The sequence below is a fragment of the Grammomys surdaster genome, unplaced genomic scaffold (genome assembly GCF_004785775.1).
Source record: "Grammomys surdaster isolate TR1022 unplaced genomic scaffold, NIH_TR_1.0 136, whole genome shotgun sequence".
Taxonomy (NCBI): Eukaryota; Metazoa; Chordata; class Mammalia; order Rodentia; family Muridae; genus Grammomys; species Grammomys surdaster.
Genome location: NW_021604594.1, coordinates 15,813,011 through 15,820,385, shown reverse-complemented (window position 1 = coordinate 15,820,385; position 7,375 = coordinate 15,813,011). Strand labels below are relative to the sequence as shown.

At 38.9% G+C, this 7,375-nt stretch overlaps 1 pseudogene; it reads left to right on the top strand.

Moving 5' to 3' along the window:
• The first annotated feature begins 664 nt into the window (after window positions 1-664).
• On the top strand, window positions 665-1,417 carry LOC114617455 (annotated as a pseudogene).
• The last annotated feature ends 5,958 nt before the right edge of the window (window positions 1,418-7,375 follow it).

Here is a 7,375-nt window from a genome sequence, read left to right as displayed (position 1 = left end):
AATGCTGTCTCTAATGTTCTGGGAGGACGTGTGGCCTGGACTTGGTGCGGACACTGCATAGGCTCCATGACGCTATCATTACATACAATTCAAATTGAAGCATAAAAGCTTTTGCTTCTGTTTGGTGGGTTTTTGTATTTTATTTGTTTTTTTTTCTCTCCTTACCTTCCACAGACAAGTACTCACAGCTCAAATGTTCCCTTGCCACAAGTAGTTTTCCAGCATCTGATTTGTCAGTCCACCATAATCTCCGACATTGCTCAGTTGAGTTAGATGTTTCTGGTCAGGAGCCGAGTGGGGCTGCCACTCATCAATCATCCCATATAAGATTCAGCAGAACTCATGCTTCTTTCATGGAAGGAACAAAATTTATATGATTATTATATGATTGTTCATGTTTATTGAACACACAAGATGGAAGCCACTAACATCGTTTAATTCAAACCCACATGAATAAAATAGTAATAAAATGTGAAGTTGTATATTATTCAACTTGAGTTAATATAAATCATGTAAGCAGAAGCAAGTTGTTTATTCAAATTTAATGAAACACAAGCATAGAAATGCATTATGTGGAATTACAAGGAATTAGAAATTTCTCAGAGAATCCAGCGTTAGTCTCAAGGCAGCTAGTTCACCCGCCTGTCTGTCCATCCTCGGAGTCATGGAGAGAGCCAGTCTGATCCAGAAGGCCAAGCTGGCTGAACAGGCCGAACGCTATGAGGACATGGCAGCTTTCATGAACGGTGCCGTGGAGAAGGGTGAGGAGCTCTCCTGCGAGGAGCGGAACCTGCTCTCCGTGGCCTACAAGAAGGTGGTGGGCGGCCAGAGAGCTGCCTGGAGGGTCCTGTCCAGCATCGAGCAGAAGAGCAACGAGGAGGGATCTGAAGAGAAGGGCCCCGAGGTGAAAGAGTACCGGGAGAAGGTAGAGACCGAGCTCAGAGGTGTGTGCGACACCGTGCTAGGCCTTCTGGACTCTCACCTCATCAAAGGGGCTGGAGAGGCAGAGAGCCGCGTCTTCTACCTGAGGATGAAGGATGACTACTACCGCTACCTAGCCGAGGTGGTCACTGGTGATGACAAGAAGCGCATCATCGACTCTGCCCAGTCAGCCTACCATGAAGCCATGGACATCAGCAAGAAGGAGATGCCGCCCACCAATCCCATACGCCTGGGCCTGGGCCTGGCCCTGAACTTTTCCGTCTTCCACTAGGAGATAGCCAACAGCCCCGAGGAAGCCATCTCACTGGCCAAGACCACCTTCGACGAGGCCATGGCCGATCTGCACATCCTGAGTGAGAATTCCTACAAGGACAGCACTCTCATCATGCAGCTGCTGAGAGACAACCTGACGCTGTGGACAGCTGACAATGCTGAGGAAGAGGGTGGTGAGGCTCCGGAGGTGCCCCAGAGCTGAAGCAAGCCACAGATCTCTGAGTATAGCAGAAAATCATTAGGAGTCACTAAATATCGCTACTGTGTCCTTATTTTACCTCATTTTTTTTGGCCAGTATTATTTGGTTTGACCTCTGGCTTCTGGTTCCTTGGGCTATCTAGTCTCAAGTCACACAAGCCACGCTTGGTATGGTTACATCTGGAGTGAGCTTTCGGTCAGCTCAGTTATCCAATAGTTATATTGGAAACAGATTTTTCTTGGCGAATATTTTTTATACTGAAATAGTTTCCACAAAATTTAGTATGCATATTTATATTGTATCCTGGATATCAGAAATTATATATGTCAATACAATTGCATTTTATAGGCATGAAACAAAAGCTGACCACCAAGACATTATTTCCTCTTATTTTGCCTCCTCTGTTGTTCTCAGCTTCTTAGGGTTCTGTATCCATACACATTAATCATGGCAGAATAATTTTTTACACATATTTGCCCCTTAAACTCATATGTATGCCCTGAATGATGCCATCTAATGTCTCCTAATGTCCTAGTGTAGGCCTGTCTTTAGGACTGCTGAATGACTTGTTTTCTCTCTCTGAAACTAAATAGAATGACCTTATATTTGCATGACTCTATTACTCTACATTGACCCCATTTCTCCCTTTATCAAAAGTACTGTCAAGTGAATATCATGAACTGAAGCTGTGGAGATGCTGGACTCAAGCCATCCTCACAATTTCACTCTTGGTTTTCTATCTGACTGTCAGGTTTCATATCACAAAGGTGACTATATTTACAACCTACTATCCTCCTCCTCTTCCTTCTCCTCTTTCTCCTTATTTCCTCTTTCTCCTCTTTCTCCTCTTCCTCCTCCTCCTCCTCCTCCTCCTCCTCCTCCTCCTCCTCACTATATATGTGCATGAACATACACATGCTATTGCATACCTGTGGATGTCAAAAGACAACTTTGGGAGTCTACTCTCTCCATTCAACACAAATTCTGAGAATTGAGCTGAGATCAGGCAGGCTTGTGTATCACACAGTTTTGTATCACATCAGTTGAGATGTTTTGCTGGCCTATCATCAACCATTTTGAAATATCTTTCTTACCCTTCCTCCCTATGTTATGGTCATCTACTTTCCACAGTTGCAAATGAGACTTGTATATGATGGTTTCTTCTGGAATATCTTAGTTCTTATTGTGTGGGTTGCCTGTGCGATGAAGAGGAGTGAGCACCTTCTATGCAGAATGAGAGAGTTCTCTGGGGATTTGGCCTTGATCTTTGACCAATTCATCTCATTACTGTACTGTAGTTCACTTTCTGCTCATGGTGCCTCATGTCCAAGGCCCTGTGCACTCTCCCTGTCTGCTTTCTCTGTCTTTCAAATTACGATATCATGTTTAGCACATTTCCTAAGCATCACACGAAGAATAGACTCTTCCTTATGCAATTGTAGTAAATTCACTTCAGTGATAGAAATAATGAGCTAAAAGTTTTCTCATTTGTTATCACGAGTCACTGACTCAACTTGGAAAAAGTGCCTCACGAGATTGTGTCTAAAACTTGACAGAATATAAATATGTTTGCTTTAGTGACTGACACAGTGAGTGAGTGATGGAGTGAATGAACGAAGACACATCATTTCTGAAGTTTATTTTTCTTTCTTTTTCATGACAGGGAGAAGAAACACAGCAGCCTGCAGGGAAAAGAAACCAAGATAATTCTTCTAGTAAGCAAATGAATAATAATGACTTCATCTACGCTAATGGGGGAATAACAGTAGCAATCATGATAAATTTGCAAATTTCTGTGAAAAGTTGTTATGTCCAAGTCTCACTATGATAAAAAAAAAAAGCACAAACGTGTATATTCTCAAATAAGCATTGCTTTTAAATACCTTTTCTTGTTTTGTTCTTACTGTAACAATGTCTTTCTGCAAATGCTTCAAACATATCAAATTTTGTCTTGTTTTATCAAAATATACAAATGTTAAAGTGTAGTGTTAAGATACAGTAATATACACATGCATCATATATCTTTAAGTATGAATATTTAACTTCACTGTAACAAATGTACTCTTTAATGTTTCTGTGACTATGTTGTACAGATAAGCTGTCCATATTCCAGGAAGATGAAGTTTCAACTGAGGACTATGAGGTTTGTCCAATACCATATTTGTTTTTGAAAAAAAAAACTGTGAATAATTTGTCTGAAGTAAATCCATTTCAGTAACTCATCTCATGACTTAAACTTATTTTCTCATTTGTTATCAAGTGTTACTAACTCTACTTTAATATAGAAGTTAATCTCTTTTATGTCTCTAACTTAACAGAGTAAATATTTTTCTTTTAGTGGCTGACATATTAAATGGGTAGTGGACAGAATAAAGAAGCAATTTCTAAAGTTTTTGTTTTCCTTATGTTTCATGACAGGAAGTAGCAACAGAGCAACCCTTGGGAAAAGGTAAACAAAGTAGTTCTTCTTGGCAGCAAACAAATGATAATTTCAGTCATGATAACCGGAAATGCAAAATGCCAAAAATGATAAATTTGCAAATATACAGGAAAATTGTTTTATACTCATATACTAAATGGTAATAAAGGCAGTACAGATACTCTAACCTTTCTGCCCAAACAGATCTTACACATTCTTTCTCAGAATCTAGCTCTGAGAGTCTACCTGATCCTTCCCTCTGTGTAATCTTTCCAAGCTCCCAGACCTAGCTAGAATCCTACATCTTGTGTTCCAGTCTAGACTGGCTGATTCTTCTTCCTCTGCCATCTTCCAGGCTCTGATCAAGACCTGTTCTACCCATCCCCAGCCTGTAAGCTCCTCTAGAAACAACCACATCCAAATCTTCTTCCCAGTCAGGTCATTCACTTCTTTTCCAGGTCTAGCAGCGCGATTCTGCCTCGCCCTCCCCTTCACGCACATGACTCCACCTCCAGATCTATCTTCATACTCCAGGCAAGGACCAGGATGCATGTCTTGTGTGCCAGCCCAGCTGCTTTTCTCCACCCGACTTCAGTCCTCTTAAGCCATATGCAACTTTCAGAACCAATAAGCTTGAATATTATCTGATGTGTCTATATTATAAACAAAACTCACCAAAGAAGTCTACATGCCCAGAGCTCATATCAAAAACACAAACAAAATGAAATATTAAGACAGCAGTCCCTCCCCATAAATCCACCAGTCTTGTAGAAATGTTTACTACTGAGAATTACATATATGAAACCAGGACACAGAATTTGAAATAATAATAACCATAAACTTTTGCAAAGTATTCAAGGAGTCCAAAGAAGGCACAAAAGAATAGCTCAATGAAGTCAAAGAGAATCCATGCCTGATTGAAGTGCAGGAAAATCCAGGATTTCAAAATAGAATTCAATAAATAGAAACGTTGAAGAAAACTCAAGGCAAACTGTAGATGAAATTGAAAACTCCAATAGTCCAACCAGAAAAGTGAAGGGGAAGCTTTACAGGTCAAATGAATCAAACAAAAGATAGAAAATCCGACCTCAACAGTCAAGTATATAGTCTAGACAAGATAAAGCACAGGGAAAATTAAAAGAGAAAAGAAAATGAAACAAACCAAGAAAACAGCAGAAATGAACATTCAGGAAATGTGGTTCACCGTTAAAAGACCAAACTTCAATTGAAGGAGTAGATGAAGGAGAAAAAGCCCAGGTTAATGGCGTAGGCCGGATCTTCAGCTCGATCATAGATCTGCCCATACACCCATGCAGATACCAAATAAAACCGGAAAAGAAACTCCCCAGGATATACCATATTTAAAACTCTATGTATATCAAACAAAAAAGAGTATTGAAAGATGCAAGAGAAAAAAACCCACAAGTCACATGTTAAGGGAAGCCCATCAGAATAGTAGTAGCTAATTTTTCAGTGGAAATGAAATTTTTATGAAGGCCATAAAAGCCTGAAACGACACATTCTCATTCTTAAAAGACCATGATTGTCGTCTTGGACTAATGTTTCCAGTAAAACTATCTGCTATAGTTGAAGAAGGTAGAAAAATTTTTCATGATATGAACAGCCTGACCACTTTACATCCAACAAACCAAACCAAAAGAAAATATAGGAGGTAATATTTCTGCTGACAAAAGGAATGGGCATGGCCAAGAGATTTTAAAAGAAAACAAACACAGCTACAATTATTGAAATACAAAATACACCAAGAACACAAACAATACCAAAAATGAACAATAGAATGAGCCCAATCAACACACATTTCATCAAAACCTTTAAATATCAATGCCCTTAATTCTCTAATCAAATGACACAGGTTGGCTGAATAGATCAAGAAATGAAATCCATCTTTGTGTAGTCTACAAGGAACACACCTCAGCTTTACAGACAGGCACTGCCTTAACAAGTGAAGCGAAGTACACTGATCAAATGGAATCAGGTAGCAAACAGACAGATGCTATCCTAATATCTGACAACATAGACTTTAAACTGAAACTAATGAGAGGGGTACTTCATTATAATTAAGGGAACAGCTAACCAATATTACTATCTTAAATATATATACACCAAACTCTGGTGTACTGAATTTCATAAAAGTATGCTGTTATCATTAAAGACACAGATCAATATTAACCCATTAGCAGTTGGTGATTTAAATATTTCCCTTTCTTCAATAGATACATCATATGGGCAAAAAGTAAGTAGAGAAACATCAGAAATAAATGATCTCACACATAAAATGGATTTGACAAGTGGATTCACAGAAAATTCCACCCGAACACCAAAAAGTATGCTTTCCTCTCAGTCAGTAGCCCATGAAACATCTCTATAGTAGACCACAACCTGGGACAAAAGAAAATCTTAACACATTCTGAAAAGCTGAAACATGTGTATCCTATATAACCATAATACAACAAAACTTAACATTGACAGCAAACAAATTTCTGGTATGCATATAAACTCATTGAGACTAATTACTCATTACTGAGAATAAAAACTCATTACTGAATGATGAATGGTCCAAAGAAAAGAACATGAAAAAAATATTGGAACTAAATAAAAATGAAAGAACAACACGAAAACTCTGGAGCACATTAAAAGGAGTCCTTGGAGGGGGATTTATGGCTCAGAATGAGAATAAATGACTTAGTGATGTAATTCAAGAATGTAGAACAACAAGAACAAACCAAACCCTTACCCAGTAAATGTCAAGAAATAAAAACCACCAGAACAGAAATTATTAAAATAGAGGCAAAGAAAACAATACAAATGGTCAATGAATCTGAGTGCTGGTTCTTTGAGAAGATAAATAAAATCAACAGACCATTGACCTAGTTATTAAAAATAAATAAATAAAGTGAATGTTCATATACAAAGTAGGTCACCTCAAATGGCAGTGCTGGTGACAGTGTCCTCAACAGGACTCTGACCAGGTAAAAGGAAGGATTGCTGTTGTTTAAAGAGCAGCTTAAATCCAGCATTCCTCAGGAATCAGGTTTGGTAGGTTTCTATTCACCAGGAACCTCCCTTAATCTGATTCTAAAGATCAATACCATTTGCGTGCTAGCTAGTTTTATGTCACAACTATTGACACAAACTGTATTTATCTGAAAGGAGAAAACCTCGATTGAGAAAATGCTTCCATAAGATCCAGATGTAGGGCATTTTCTTAATTGGTGACTAATGTGGAAGGGCCCAGCTCATTGTGGGTGGTGCCACCCCTGAGCTGGTGGTCCTGGGTTCTATAAGAAAGCAGACAGAAGCACACTAGTAAGCAGCAGCCTTCCATGGCTTCTGCATCAGCTGCTGCCTCCAGGTACCTACCTTGTTTGAATTCCTGTCCTGACATCCTTCAGTTATGTAAATGCAAACCAAATAAACCCTTTCCTCCCCAGGTTCTTTGGTCATGGTGTTTTATCACAGGAGTAGTATCTGGCAAGGATATATATATATATATATATATATATATATATATATATATACA